Source organism: Panthera pardus, unplaced genomic scaffold (genome assembly GCF_024362965.1).
Source record: "Panthera pardus isolate Hobbes unplaced genomic scaffold, ASM2436296v1 HiC_scaffold_2, whole genome shotgun sequence".
Lineage (NCBI taxonomy): Eukaryota > Metazoa > Chordata > Mammalia > Carnivora > Felidae > Panthera > Panthera pardus.
This window is the reverse complement of record NW_026526765.1, coordinates 79,080,295-79,095,836: the sequence shown is the minus strand read 5'-3', so window position 1 is coordinate 79,095,836 and position 15,542 is coordinate 79,080,295. Positions and strand designations below refer to the sequence as shown.

The window sequence follows — 15,542 nt, the reverse complement described above, 5'->3', positions numbered from 1 at the left end:
ACCCAGAGCCATCATGTTAGCTTCTAAGGTCAGATGTGATCTGGCTTCTGCCTCTATTCTCTCCCTCATGTGCCCTAGCCAGAGCAGTGTTTCTGTTTCTCGAACGTACCAAGCTCACTCATCCTCAAGCTTTTCCATTTGTCAGTTCATCTGCTGAATGCTCTGCTCCCAGACTTTGGTTTGGTTGACACTGTCCTATTTTCCACCTTCCAGCTCCCATGTCACTTCCTCCATGAGGCCATTCTTGAGCACTCCAGCTAAATTAGCCGAAGGTAACTTCCTTTACCCTCCATCTCTCCATAACTATCATCATTTTATTTGCTTCCTAGCACTATCAAAATCTGAAATTGTCCTTTCTCTTGCCCATGGATTTATAAATTGTCTATCATCTGTCTTTCTCAACTAGAATGTGACAAGAGTAAGGATTTGTCTGGCTTACTTGCCGTTGTGTCTCCAGATTAGAACGATACCTAGCACGTCACCAGCCTGCAATAAATAATTCTTGAAGATTTACTGAATAAAGAGTTTTCTGCACAGGGTAAGAGTTTAGACAAGAATATTTAACTCCTTCCAACTCTAATATCTTATAATATCAATTTTCCATGCTAATTCCTTTCAGCTGGATTAATCATTTCGTCACACCTGGGTTTTGGGTCATTGTTTTTCTCTTGCTCAACAGACAGTGTCTTCAACTGTCAGCTTACATGAATGCATGTGTTTAGGTGATTCACTTCTAACTCTTTCTAAATCATGATTAACCTTTTAAAAATAAATTCCTAAAATCTCGACTAACCAGTCATACTCTTCACATGTTTTTTCAATATTATTTTGTACTTGCTTCTAGTTGACAGATGTTGGGTTGCCTGTGCCAGTGTTAGCCAATTGAAATAAAATGCATACCACATATGTCATTTCTCAGTAGCCCCACTAAAACAAGGTAAAAAGAAATAAGTGAATTTAATTTTAAAAATGTATACATGTTTAAAGTTTATTTATTTATTTTGAGCTAGAGAGAGCATGGGAGAGGGGCAGGGAGGGAGAATCTTAAGCAGGCTCCGCACTGATAGCACAGAGCCCAAAGTGGGGCTCAAACTCACAAACCCATGCGACCGTGACCTGTGTTGAAATCATGAGTCGGAGGCTTAACTGAGCCACCCAGGTGCCCCAAATTTTAATAATATATTTTAATTTAACTTAACCTAATATATCTAAAATATTATTTTAACATGCAACAATATAAAAATTATTCCTGAGATATACATATAAAAAAAAAGTTGTGTTTAACGATAAATTATTTTATACTGTTTGTGTATTAAAATTTAAAGTAATTCAAATTAAATAAAATTTAATATTCAGTTCCTCAAACACACTAGGCATGTTTCAAATGCTCAGTTAACCAAATATGGCTAGTGGCTACAAAGAGGTCAGCGTACTGCTACACAGCTATGGTAGGTGCACTGGTGCAGGAACTGTCTCTTTGACAAGTACTTCATTTGCTGGACAGGTAAATTAATGAATAAGATGCTGTTTAATTTTTAATAAACAAATGGTAACACAGAAATTAATCAGTTGCACTGTTTCTCCAAATATGTATTTAATTACTGGTTTTGCTGGGAAATGTCATCAACAATAGCAAAAACAGCACTAGAAAATAAAAATACTAGCGTAATTAATGAACGTCGTGAGAGTATGCTGTTGTAAAAACAAGTGTTTCATATGCCTTAGGCAAATTTAGTCACAGGGAGAGTTAATTCAGGGCTGTCCTAAGTGTGTCAAGATTCTGATTCCTTCCTTAAACGTGCTGAGAGCTCTGTTAAACACAGGCAGAGGAGCGGCTGGAGAAAGGCTACCTCCAAACGTTTGTGATAAGAGGAAGCTATTACCACTCATGCAGCCTTGCATTCACGTGCGCCTCTGCTATAAAAACCAAATCATAAAATAAATCAATAAATTCATACACACATACATGTATACATCAGTAGAAGAGGAAATGAAGAAAAAGAAGCTCTTAGCTTCCCCAGTGAAGAGGTAAGCCCTGGTCAGAAAGAGATTCTTACTCTCCTCTGAGGCTCCCCTGGGATGTAAAGATGTGTTAGTGCACAATTAATGTGAGATTATGCATGGAGGAAAGAAGAGGTGGAGAGGGAGCTACAGAATCACACCAGATTAGTGGCCTCAAATACATGTAACCTGAATCCGACTGAAAGGGAAAACCGTGTTCCTGCCCATGCCACTGGGATAGAATTTACCCAGTACCAATATGCAACACAACTGAACTCTCTTTGATGGATTTTTTTTTTGCTATTTAAAATTTAAAATTATCTAAAAAATGAAGAGGAAGACAGATTAATCAGGATACACAAGCCATAGCCCATTAGGAAAGGAAGAGAGCAAAATAAAATGTTAGCTATCCTTAGAGAAAATAGATTGAAATGGCAAAATCACCTCAGACAAAAAATACACATCAAAAAAGATTTTATTTTATATTTTGAAAGGTTTATTTATTTTTGAGAGACAGTGCACAAGCCATGGAGGGGCAGAGAGAGAGGGCAACTGACGATCCGAAGTTGGCTCTGTGCTGACAGCAGCGAGACTGAGCCCAATGCAAGGCTCCAACTCAGCAATGACAAGATCATGACTTAAGCCGAAGTTGGTTACTCAACTGCCTGAGCCACCCAGGCGCCCCATAAAATATTTTAAAACAGGGGCACCTGGGTGGCTCAGTCAGTTAAACATCTGACTCTAGATTTCAGCTCAGGTTGGTGAGATTTGAACCTCACAGTTGGTGAGATCCAACACCTCATCAGGCTCTGCACTCACAACAGGAGCCTGCTTGGGATTCTTTCTCCCTTCTCTCTTTCTGCCCCTCCCCAACTCGTTCGTGTTCCCTATCTCTCTCAAACTAAATAAGTAAACTTAAAAAAAAATATTTTAAAACAACCATGATATTTAGTCAAAGTAAAATTAGGCCACAAGTGATCGCTTATGGTAGATTTACTTTTTCAAAGAATGTTTTCATGATTTTGTAACTTATTTATTAGTGGGCTCTAAAGTGTTTGTTTGTTTTTAATCTTGGTTCTTTTCCATGTTATTCCAAAGTGCAGGGGTTTTTTTCCCCTCAGTGAGTTTTTGGGTTTTTTTTTTCTGAATATTTTTCTGGGATCTTCTCCTCCAACCTATCATCCCACATACATTAATTTAAGTTGTGTCTTATGTTTTCTTAATAAACATCAAATTAATATTGAAATCTAATTCTAGAAATGGCATGGGTAATGGCTAAGAGCACTGTATTAGTGATAGTTCTGGTTTCCATGAGCCCAATACCACCAGAAAGGGATTCCTATGTAACGAGGATCCTAATGTTCTTGCTGGGGAGCCTGTTTGGTCTTCCTCTAAAGTTTCTACTGATTTTACAATTGAATCAGAGCACATAGGAAATGTTCTATCAAATTTTTACCCTATTTTGCATTGCTTCACCTGTCTCCCAAATAAAAAATCTGTGGCTTAGCATAAAGAACACTGCTTTAAGGAAGAGGATAGGGTGAATTTTAGTCTGATTTCTTTAAGAATGTTGCTGATGAGACCCCTCCAGTCACATCAGGGACTCTGAAGTTTTTTTCTCAACTTTCACTAGACACACAATTTGAAATAAAATCCTCACTGTTTTTTAGGAATGGGTAGGTTATAAATTATAAATGAACTCAAAGCAAATAACTCATGAGAAATAAGCCACACTCTTAGAAATTGTAAAATGACATTCTAAAGTATTAACATACATTTTGCTAATTGGTAAGAAAAACTGAAAAAACAATGAAGTCGTCTATCTTCTATGTAATCTTTGATTTTATGTAGGAAAAAAATAAAAGCCCAAATAAAACAACACAAATATTCTGACTTGGCTTGGAATGAACTCCAGCTTTAGTAGATATGAGTACATCAGACCACCGTATGTTGATTAGACAACTCTTTAGAACAATATAAATCCTTTAACTCAACCTGGGATTGTTCACACTTGCCTGATGATAACAATTACTTTGACTTCTTTGGAGATTCTGCTTTGGTGGGTCTGGGCTGAAATGTTGAGATCTGTAAATTTTTTTTAAGCGTATTTATTTTGAGAGAGAGAAAGCAAATAGACTCCAACTGTCAGTGCAGAGCCTGATGCGGGGCTTGATCTCATGAACTGTGAGATCATGACCCAAGCCAAAATCAAGAGTCAGACGCTTAACTGACTGAGCCACCCAGGTGCCCCCAGATCTGTATTTTTGAAAAGCATTCCTAGAAAATACTTAGGATCAAGTTAGTTTGAGCAACCCTGCTTTATATTACAAGATCCAGTAACCTTACTAATGTTAATTTGGTTCCTGAGTCTCTTTACTACTAAAAAGAATTAGTGACGTCTCAGCTGTCACAAAAATTCTGATCAGTTTGAAAATCGTATTTCTCAATGGGGAAAAAAAACAAAACTTGGTAAGTCATTTTTAGCTTTGTTTGTATAAATGAGCACCATCCACCCACTTACCCCTGCCCCCCACAGCTAATTTCCCCCTTTGAAAACTGAGAAAGCGGTGCCTAGGACTCCACCATGTCAGACTAGATAGAAGTGACTCTGCCAAGATAATCACATTGAAGGCTTTACCTGAAATCATCTACCGACTTCTGCCTGTGAATTTAAACAGCTCAATTTTGATATAAAAAGTGAACAGCAATTAATGAGTACTTGGATGTGAATAGATCTTCTCCGTGCATACTCTCCATGGACCAGGAAAAAAAAAAAAAAAAAAAAGCAGGACGTGTGGGAGGTCTTCCTGTGGTTCCATCTCATCCCTCTGCCCCATCTTCAAACACAGCAAGACAGATTTACCCTCTTTTATCTTTACCCTCCTATGCAGTTTTCCACTAAAGAGTCTGTTGGTATTCTTGAACTTCCCATTCTAAGCTTCCTCCACCTATTAACAAACCCCTTTTGCAGGGTGTTTTAGCCATGAGTCCTCCCAACATGCTGTCCTTTGACAGTGTCATTTTGTTCCTCCCTGACACAGGCCCTACCCTCAGTTCTGCCATGTTAAAGTGACTTCTAAGCAGTAGATAAGCACTAAATATTATCAGAGGGAGTATTATCATACTTTGTATTTGAAATCATAAAATCTTATCTCTGTTTTCTCACAGGAGTACCCATTATCTCCATTTTCCACAAGGGGAAACAGGCCCAGAAAGATCGAGTGACTGCCTCCTTCAAATCAGTAGCAAGCCTAGGACTGGCGCTTACACACTTCTACTTAATTATGTTTTCCAGTTAGCCCATGTGCCTGTCACTCAGATATTATTTCATTCAAGAATTATTTGCTCTTTCTTCCAGATCGTTAATAAAGACATTAAACAAAACCAGACCTCACGGTGACCCTATAGTCAACACGTTGCCCTGAGTCATTAGGACTTGTCCTCCAGCCAGTTCTCAGTCCATGTGACAGAGCACACAGCAAAGCCAATGCTAATTAGGTTGGCAAATAAGATTTATTGAGATACTGTATCAAATGCATTACAAAAATATAAATACATGTGTGTTAAGGTACATTCACTGTGCTCACTGTTTTTAATTCTATTGAGAATGCTATCGAGACTCTCTGGCACTATTTGTGTTTGTAAACCTATTCTTCTATAGGAGAGCTCTTTTAGCTTTTTGATTCCATTCTCCCCTCAGTGTTTCAATCTTAACAGTGGTTCTGTTATTTTTTTTAAAGGATTGCTTTCATAATGGCGACTCAAATACAGATTCCTTATTCCAAGATGGGTATTAAGAAGATGAACCATCATTAATCCCATGAAAGAACATTGGGCCAAAGAGAATTGTGGACATCTTACAAGCGCCTCGGGACCGGAATGAGGATTTCTGATTTCCAGATCTCCTCCCTAGCACTAAACAACATGGCTTCAGGGCCAAAATTGTGATGCTCAAAAAAGAACTCAGAAAACTATGCTTGTAAGTGTGGCCTCCAAATGGAGCCCCTCCCATTCATGTCTGATTTTTAGACCCAGTTTTCTATGGCTCCACTCCATTGAGTTCATTTCCTTGTCCTAGAATTCCTTGTACTTAACTGCTGCATATGAACCTTTGTTGATATGCTGAAAAGCTTTACCTACACATTTTTCTACGTACATATTTTTCTACCGGCTTAAGCGATTCGTTTTATAGAATTCTTCTATCTCTTAGTGAAAATGTGAAATGTCATAAAAGGCAAGGAAATTCCATGTAAACCAAAGTCCAAGTGGTCTCCTGATGACTGTCCCAAAGCATATTTTATATGAATAGAAATTGGGTCAGCTAGGAATTAAACTAACAACCACCATATTTCCCTAACCACAATTGCACAACCTTATGTCCAGGATATTCACAGCTGAGGACTTTGCCAGTGACTTGCCAGAAAATGCTATGCACATACAGTTTTGGCCTGCCTTACAAAAGGTCCCTTCTGGGCAGGCTTTTTGTTTTTGCTGTTGGCGTGAGCCATTTCACTGGGATCATACACTGTACGTATGTTCCAAGTAACACGAGTTTTACAATCATAATATCCATTAACTAAGTAGCTATACCGGAAAGTAACAGCTAATTTAAAAAGTAGATATCACCTATAAAGCTCTTTGCTAATTGGTGGCACTACTCACTGGAGTAAGAGCAATGATGTTTCTATTAGTTTGATTTTTTTAATTACAAGTATACAATATTTAAAAAGGGTTTGAGATTTGCATGGGAGAGACATGAATTACACTTTAGCACACCGGGTGAAGAGATTTCACAACTTTTGCTATATTGTTTGAAATACATACATAAGAGCCATTTTATATGTGAAATAGTATGAATTCATTTCTCTATGATAATTGCAAGAATTGCTGCAATTATAAGTGCTGTTTAGTAATATCAATTAATATGAAATGATATTTACATGCAAGAAAAATGCATGATTCAGATTTGAAGAGTTGCTTGTGGGGTCCTGTCCCATCTGTTGAGCTTGCTTTTATGCCTGAGGGACATTCTGCACAGACAAGTTTACAGTTGTCCTAGACCGAAAGACCAGGGTGCCTTATTATTAGCAACAAACCTATGTGTGTTTTCCTTTAAGGATATCAGCTGCTGCAAGAACAAACTTGCAAAGCTTTTTCTGGGTGTACTCCTATGTGGCAGTGAAATAGCTTGAAATAGCTTTCTCTAAACTGATTCTTTTGAGTGGTACTGTGTCATCATTTTTATTAACTGTTGAAATACAGAAACTAAATATTCATATAACTACTTTAAATACAAACATGAAAATGGTTTCATAAAGATTGATAATATCAAGACCTGATTCAGAACGTAATTTACATTCTTAAGTAACATGGTTTCGCTATTGATTAACATTTGTTTACAAGTTTCGTAAGAGTATGATATGGAAAGAAAAGTGAAGTAGAGTAGAACTATCTTATGAAAGAATAATGCTAACTTTTTTTTTAGCATTTCCTAGGTTTTGCTCTGTGCTAAGTACATTATGTACATACCTTGTATCATTTCATCGACCAACAGCAAATATCTAAAGCAAAATCTATTACTATCTCCATTTCACAGATGAGGAGTATGAGGCAGAGAGGGTGTAATTTATCCTGAGTATACAGCCGGAAAGCTGAATCTGAACACAAACAGTACTCCACAGAACTCTTGCTTTGGAACTCAAGCTACCAAAAGATAAGGTAGGTTGGTGATTCTCAGACTTGGGGAGAGCTCAAAGTCGTGTGGAGGGCTCATTAAAACACAGATTGCTGGGTCTGACTATCAGAGTTTCTGGGACAGGAAGTCCAGTCTGAGACCTGAGAATCTGCATTTCTATCAAGTTTCCAGGTGATGTGATGCTGCTGTTTTGCAGACCACACTTTGAAAACCACAGATGTAGATTACTCTGGAAGTTAGAATGTTTGAGATGTGCTGTGGAGATTTCAGGAAGTAGAGATGCTACCATGTGACATCAGAGAGAAAACGGAGTGAGCAGACACTAAGGTAGAGAACAAAGCAAGATGTTCAGGAAGAAGAAGGCTGAGGAAGAGGAAGGTAGGATGTAGGGGGCTGTGTCAGTGTGCAAGTCTGTGGTCAGGAGGAGAGGGCAGGTGGAAAATAGATGTCGAACCCAAGGAGGGAACTTTGAAAAGGAACACTGAAAGTGCCACAGTAATTTCTACTTCAAAACTCAACCTTGGAAAAGTATTTGACTTTTCTAAAGCATAAGGACATAGCAAATAGCAGCTAGTAGTGGCAAAGGTGTCAATCTGGGAAACAGAAAATGATACTCAGTCCTAAACTGCTGGCAATCCTGTGGCAGCCACATTACCTCTCTGGGCCTCAGTGTTGTAGATCTTCATGTTAGTTATTCTGGTTCATGTTTAGAATCCTTCCTTGTTTTTCTGGTCTCAGTTTCAATTGACAGGGATATTGGGTTATGGCTTTCCAGTACATTTGCTTTATAAATCTGCTTCTCTCTTTCATGTATGTTGCTTATGAATTGATCATACCATTACCCAGCCTGAGTTAGAATGGAGACGCATGTATGAATTTATCAATGTTTTCTTATTAAAAGAAGTGACATTTACATTTATCTCTAGTTTTGGCTTGAGTCATTCCTTAGGCAGTGCTGCAGATAAACTTATTTATTTTTAGCAGCTGGAAAAGAGAGGTCTGCCTAATGTTTGTTGCTTTTTGGGCCTGCCTTCAATGTAGAAGTCTGGGAAAGCCATCGATACAGTCAATGAGAGAAGTGAGGCACGCCAAGGTTGTTTTCTTGGTTATAATTAATGGAGGCCACTCAGGGGCATGTAACATTTACTCTCAAATTAAGATAGCACGCAACATCTCCAGCTCACCCACTTCTTTGCATTAAAGAATTGAGGCACTTTTAAAATCAATAGGCAAGGCAGATGGGTTTATTTCCATGTCTGGGTCTCAGAAGGATTTAAGAGGGAGATGTTCCAGTCTGAGGGACCAGCAGAGGAACATAGGGGGCTTGTGTTCCTCTTATCATCACACTGGAGATGTCCTCTTCTCCCCCAGGGTGGGGCCAGTCATCTTTCAGTCTCTGTCCCTGTACTATTTTAACCATAACCTAAAAAGTGTGTGATGAGGGGGCTTGAGCCTACCTTTGCATTTCTTAACCATAGCCTCCTTTTTCCGGCTGTATATTCACCTTCTAATGTATAGTAGGGCAGATGAAAGAGAATCATAACAGCAATTTTGTGGTACTTTTTGTGGTACAAAGAATTTATAGTACTTTTCATATACTCATCTTTCAAGTTTAAAAACTGTGATCCAAGAGACAAGAAAGTGGCTTCTCAGGATCACACAAGCTGAGCTGGTAACAGAAGCCAAACTAGAGCCTGGGTCAATTTGAGCCAAGAGATCCTCTGGCATACGACATCTCTCAGACCTTGCTACCAGTGAAGGCTTTCCTGTTGTATTTATTTCCCACTTGCACACACACTTACACGCTCACACGCACTCACATGTGCTCAGAGCCATTCACGTACTTCTTCACTCTCACACGCAAACACATTCATAGTCAACACACATAGTCTTCCCTGTCACACACCCTCAGAACATCCCCTTCCCGATGTGGCCGATGTGGCCTGCTGTTGGAGGCTCAACTTGTCCACGCACATTCCTTTTTTTCAATAAAAGTGATCCACGCATGGTTTGAGACATCCTATCAACACCCAGCCAAAGGTGCAAACAAGGACTTGGCCTGCATGGGAGTTCCCTGTGGAGGCTCTAACTCTTGTTTGGTAGTGCCAGATTATGTGGCAGTCAGTGAGAAATGGAATTTTCGAAAGAAAGCAGCCAGAAAAGGATCCAGGGATAGGATTCTCAGGTGAAGTGGTCTGGTCAAAAGGGAGTTGGTGACAGGGAATCAATGACTTCAAGAGTGAATTTTAAAGATAAGAATCCAGTGATTGAAGGGGACCAGATTCCAGAAACAAAATCCAGGTACCTAAAAGTGAGGTGACGGAGAGAATTAGGTAGTATTGAGGCCTTTGTGGCATCAGAGAATAACTGGAGTGAGAGGTGCTGTCCCAAAGCTCTGCATTAGCCATGATGGAAGGTGGTTTGGTTGGAGCTGGGTTTTACTGGCCTCTATCAGGTGATCCTTTTGCTTTACTCCATGGCAAGTTCTGACACTTAGGGTCTTCACTTCTTCCTGGGACAAAGGAAGCAAAGGTGACTATAACTAAGTCACACAGTGACAAAGCTTAAGAAAGACTTAGATTTTATAATACTTTGGGGGCAGTAACTATAGATCTATACCACTCTCTGCTGTCCTAGGAGGCAATCTGACAAGTGTCAGGTGAGACATCACTTCCTGAAGCTGCCCTGAATTCTGCGGGGCCAACAATAAAGTTTCTCAGGAAGCACCTGACATCTGGTGTGAGAACAATCTAGAACATGTTCTCACAACCTCCCAGAAGCTGAATATCAAGTTCATCCAGACTTGGATCACAATGATCCCTGTACATAGCTTTTAATTAATCAACAAATTAGTCAACAATATGCAGATAGTTAGGATAGTTATTTGGCACATCTATCACCTTCTCTCTTTATATATGCTGTTTTACGTCTAAGCAAAGTGGGTGGCCACAGGTTCAGTGAGATTTAAGCAGTACAAGGTAAGAAAGGACATTGCCTCAATTATAAATTCTACCTCTTGTTGGGGCATAGCCATAACGTGCTTTATTTAAGGGTCTATTTCTTTACCAATAATAATGAAGCCAGAAGTTTTTCACTCTACAAAAAATGTATTTACATTTTACCTTGCTCTATGCTTTCCTAAAAAATGTTCTTACTAAGAGGTCACATAAAGATAAAAACAGAACTACCAAGTTTCAGTTCAGTTCCAAATGCCACAGTGAATATACAAGTATGGAGTTCTCACATTTTGACGAGAAAAGGGTAGACACCTCTTAGAAATGAAAAGCAAGTATCATTTCCTAATGGAACTTGGCTTTTATTATAAGTTGACATCTGGACCAATTGGCCAATATAGGTTTTATGTTTCAAATCTTGAAAGGGAGAAATAGACTAAATAAATTTTATTTTAGGATTGACCTGCCACCCTAATTTTTATCTCCACACAAACCTTCACTTAAGGTTAAATTATGATATGGCTCTCCTTTGATCTCTCTACATCAGTTGAACGGTGAGTCAGTTCTCAGTGTTTACATTATAGTATCATGATAACAAAAATATTGCAGCAGTTCTGTTTTACTCTTCAGACTTTCTCAAAGAAGTGATCCTAATGCCAAATGAGTAATCAAAAACACCAAAGTGTTCTGTTGTTAACATATCAACCACCAGAAAATCTGTCTGCAGGAAAATCACCTTCTACAAGTGAATAAAACAGCAATCAACTGGATTATTTTTTTTTTTTAGTTAGCATGTTAAATCTGTATAACAATCAAAAATATAAATATCATGTTTTTACATAATGTTCACTGGATATAATTCTTTTCTCTGGTCCGTAATAAGTTATTGTTACAACTCATGCTTCACTTGTTTTTATTTTGTTTTTCATTTTTGTATTGCCAAAACGTGTTACTGACCATATAAGGCAAAATCACCCCGTGTGTAGAATACCACGTGGCAAATGCTTGCATTTCAATTAAAACCAGATCTCTTGACATCTTTATGCATCTGAGACCTAGCCATATGAGGCTAACTCTGTCAGCCTCCCCCACTTGATCAATGTAAGCACATCTATTCTTAGACTATGAAATATGTGCCGTAGGTGTCGAGGGAAGAATTGCTGGGTTGTCACAGCTGCAGCCTGGTGGGGAGTACTTTGTGTGGTCTGTGAGCACAACGTTTCTGCCTCCCTTCCCAGCTGTACTCCTCTGAGTGGGCGAAGATGTACCCCAGACGCATCTTCCTCCTTGTGTTCTCACACTAAACTGAGAAGGTTAGGAAGAGCATAGAAAAGAGGCCAAATGATTGTTCCTCACAGATTGCCTGGAAGAAACAAGAAGCCACTGAATGAATGAATCATTCTTGGGGAGTGGCTGTACCAGGCTGATAACTATTTGAGTCAAAACTAAATAACTTTAGGAGGAAAAGAATCTGAAAAATGTTAGCTAGAAGATACTAGGGGAAAAAAACAAACTAGCATTTTATTTTGGAGGCCTGGGTGGCTCAGTGGGTTGAGCGTCTGACTTCGGTTCAGATCATGATCTCATGGTTCGTGAGTTTGAGCCCCGCATTGGGCTCTGTGCTGACAACTCAGAGCCTGGAGCCTGCTTTGGATTCTGTGTCGTCTTCTCTCTCTGCCCCTCCCCCACATGCACTCTGTCTCTCTCTGCCTCTCAAAAAGTAAAAAAAAAAAACTAATAAAAAAAATTTTTAATACAATTTTAAAAATAGCATTTTATTTTTATTTATTGGTGATTAACTTAGGGTAGAGTCATTTGATGACTTCTAGGGTTGTGTAAATGGTAAAAAGACATCTTTCCAATATTTCCAGGCTAACAAAAGATAGGTTTTTGTATTGCTACCCCAGAGTGTGTTTTCTTTTTAGCTAAAAAACAAAAAACAAAAACACCCTATTTTATACTAAAGTCCATTGCTTCCAGAATCAATCAGAAGCAATAAAAGAGTAGATGTGATGTGAGAAATGATAATTTTCATTGGGTTAAAAGTAGAAGAATAAGCTGAAATCCTAATCACAGGAACCACCACTAACAAGGTCCATACCATCTGAAGCCTGGAGCTTACACGGCCACTTATCCTAACTCAGGCTTCCAGTACCTATTAGAGATCATCATGAAAAATCCCAGAATCTCCTGTTTCTAGTTATTTTGAGTATATGACCATTATTGACTTTGTTCATTAAATGGTCTAAAATTAAAGAGTCTAACATGCAAAAAAAATCAAAATCTGAAAAACAAAAGAAAGGTAAAAATGTCTTCCAATTTATCTTAACTCTGTCCTATAGTTTATGTTTGGGTAACATTTCAAAAGATTGTACAAACCAGTTTATCACCACTAGTATGGAGGAATCAAAATATAACACAGATTACTGTAATGATAAAAAAAAAAAGTGTCCTTAGACTTAAAAAACAATCTTGGAAGAAAAAATTATTCTAATTCACTTAGTTTGATTGAGTTTGCCCTGGTAGCTAAACACTGTTTATTTTTGTTGGAATACATGTAACTTTTAGAAATGTAAAGGTTTTTTTGCCTTTATTATTAGATGAAATAACATACTTCAGGTTCAAGCTGTTCATTTGAAGACCACTTTTGTCTTCCTTTCAGAGTAAAATTTTTTCCAGATACCCTGCACCTGTTTTCACAACCATGACATAGCCGGAAAGTTTTCTTCTGCTTAACATTAGTTGCTAAGCAGAATGTATTTCAGTATGCCAGCTGTAAAATTGTCAATCAAGCAAACATTGCAAGTGTTTGGTAATCTGATAACACTTAACAGCCATTCTCTGATATCTAGCAATCAATGCTAGGATATTTAACTTGAGTAGAGTCATGCTTTTTATTGTGTGAAATCAGAGATGTGATGAAAAAAGTCTGAAATCTCAACAGTTCCTGGTGTTTCACTGAGGTTCTTGTTTGATTCTCTTAATCTCTTTATTGGAAGCACTCTGTCATGACTGACCATGTTCACAAAGGTAGAAAAGGTTTTATCAACAGTAGCAAAGGTTTCTCTCAAGTATCAATAGGATAGAAATTGTTTTGTAAAAACACATTTTTACTTCATTTTACAAAAGGAAATGTGATGTGGATCCAAGACTTAAATTTGTTTTATAATTTTGGTCATTTGTTCTTGTCAAATGTAAGGCAACACACAGAGGATGCATGCTGTTAGTAAACCCTGGTTTTCAGGGTTGCTTAGTAAAGTGTGGGGAGTAGAGATTTGTCAGAGATTATTCATCATCATAGCCAGAACGGTTGTAAGTAGAAAGCTTTGGTATGTGAGTGTTCCTATGAGTGTTTATTTTAAATGTGCCTTACGCAATCCCTATGCAGGAAGACAGAAAGTGGACCATAGGAAGCTGTTCCCCTTACCTTGAGTGCAGAGATACCAATATAGGGATTATACACTTGTATATAATAGTATATATACAAGTATATACAAGTATATACAAGTATATACAAGTATATAGTACTTGTTATAATGGAGCTGGGTATTGGGTACTGTGTTTGTTATTGCCTCTACATTTTCCAATAGATTGCATGTGACTGTGATAAAGAAACAGTCTATGATAGCTAAACAAAGGGGTAGTCATTTCATTTTATGTTTGAACTTCCACTCTTCTATACAAATCAAACAAAGTGGTATCCAGCTGCTTACTTACTCCAACCATAAAGCACTGTTTTATCATAAAATTCTATGCGTATCTATAAATATATTATATAAACCATTGAAATATGAGAAAGCTGAGGTTTCAGTTGCATCAGAATCAGGAAATACAGGGTTGGGATTGCCAAAGCAATTTAAACTTGGACCCCCTCTTCTCACTATCAGTGATATAATAGTGCCTTTCATTTCATGAACTCATAATTTCTTACTGTTTCTATTATAGTATGAGCATCTGGTTATGGGTGACAGCAAGATGGAAAACCTGGGGAGAACCATTCTTCCCTAGAATTGCAGTATGTTCTAATTTATCATTTTACACAGACAATCACCAAATGGTGCAAGCCTGAGACAGCTGTGAGGGTCTTTCTGTTGAATGCACCTATCCTAGTGCTCACAGTGTATCTATCACATGTGACACAACCTCTGAGTTCAAGTAAATTACTGGACTCAGAGAAGGCCTTTAAATATTAATGAGTCTTTATTAATAATAATTACGGGATTATATCTAATCACATAAGAAAACACTTAAAAAAAACTTGGAAAATATAAAAAAACATGGAAAGAAAAATAATGTTTTACATTTTGTTAAATGTCCTTCCTACCCTTCTGGATGCTTCCACATTTCTATTTTACATGATAGACATACTATTGAAACAGCTTATAGGCTACATCTTCCAGTTGTTAATAGTTTATGACCATTTTTCCCCAAGAATCAATATGTTTTTATGACATGGTTCTTTAAAGGTACATATTTCATTGTATGAATACAAAATTATTTGTTTACTCTCCCATTTTTGGACTTCTAAAAAAAAGTCCTATTATAAATAAGTCTACATTGTACAAACTTTCATTTTTTTAGAATAACTTTTTTTAGAAATAAACTTCTGGTTCTTTGGCAAGCAACTTTTTTATTGAAGTCTAATTGACATACAATGTTATATTAGTTTCAGGTGTACAATAATTCTATACACAATGCTTACCACAATGAGTATAGTTACCATCTGTCACCATACGAAGTTATTACAATATTATTGACTGTATACCCTGTGCTGCACTTTTCATCCCTGTGACTTATTTATTTTAAAACTAGAAGTTTATACTTCTTAATCCCTGTCATCTATTTTTCCCATCCCCCGACCTCCCTCCCCTTGGGCAACCACTAGTCTGTTC

The 15,542-nt window shown here is 37.7% G+C and overlaps 1 long non-coding RNA gene across 1 annotated transcript in view; it reads left to right on the top strand.

Moving 5' to 3' along the window:
• The window catches only part of LOC109267652 (uncharacterized), a 75,433-nt gene that overhangs the window by 37,687 nt on the left and 22,204 nt on the right, over nucleotides 1-15,542 (top strand). The window contains exons 2-3 of the long non-coding RNA XR_002080216.2: nucleotides 5,742-5,980; nucleotides 7,598-7,719. This is a non-coding gene — a long non-coding RNA (uncharacterized LOC109267652). The remainder of the gene's footprint in view (nucleotides 1-5,741; nucleotides 5,981-7,597; nucleotides 7,720-15,542) is intronic.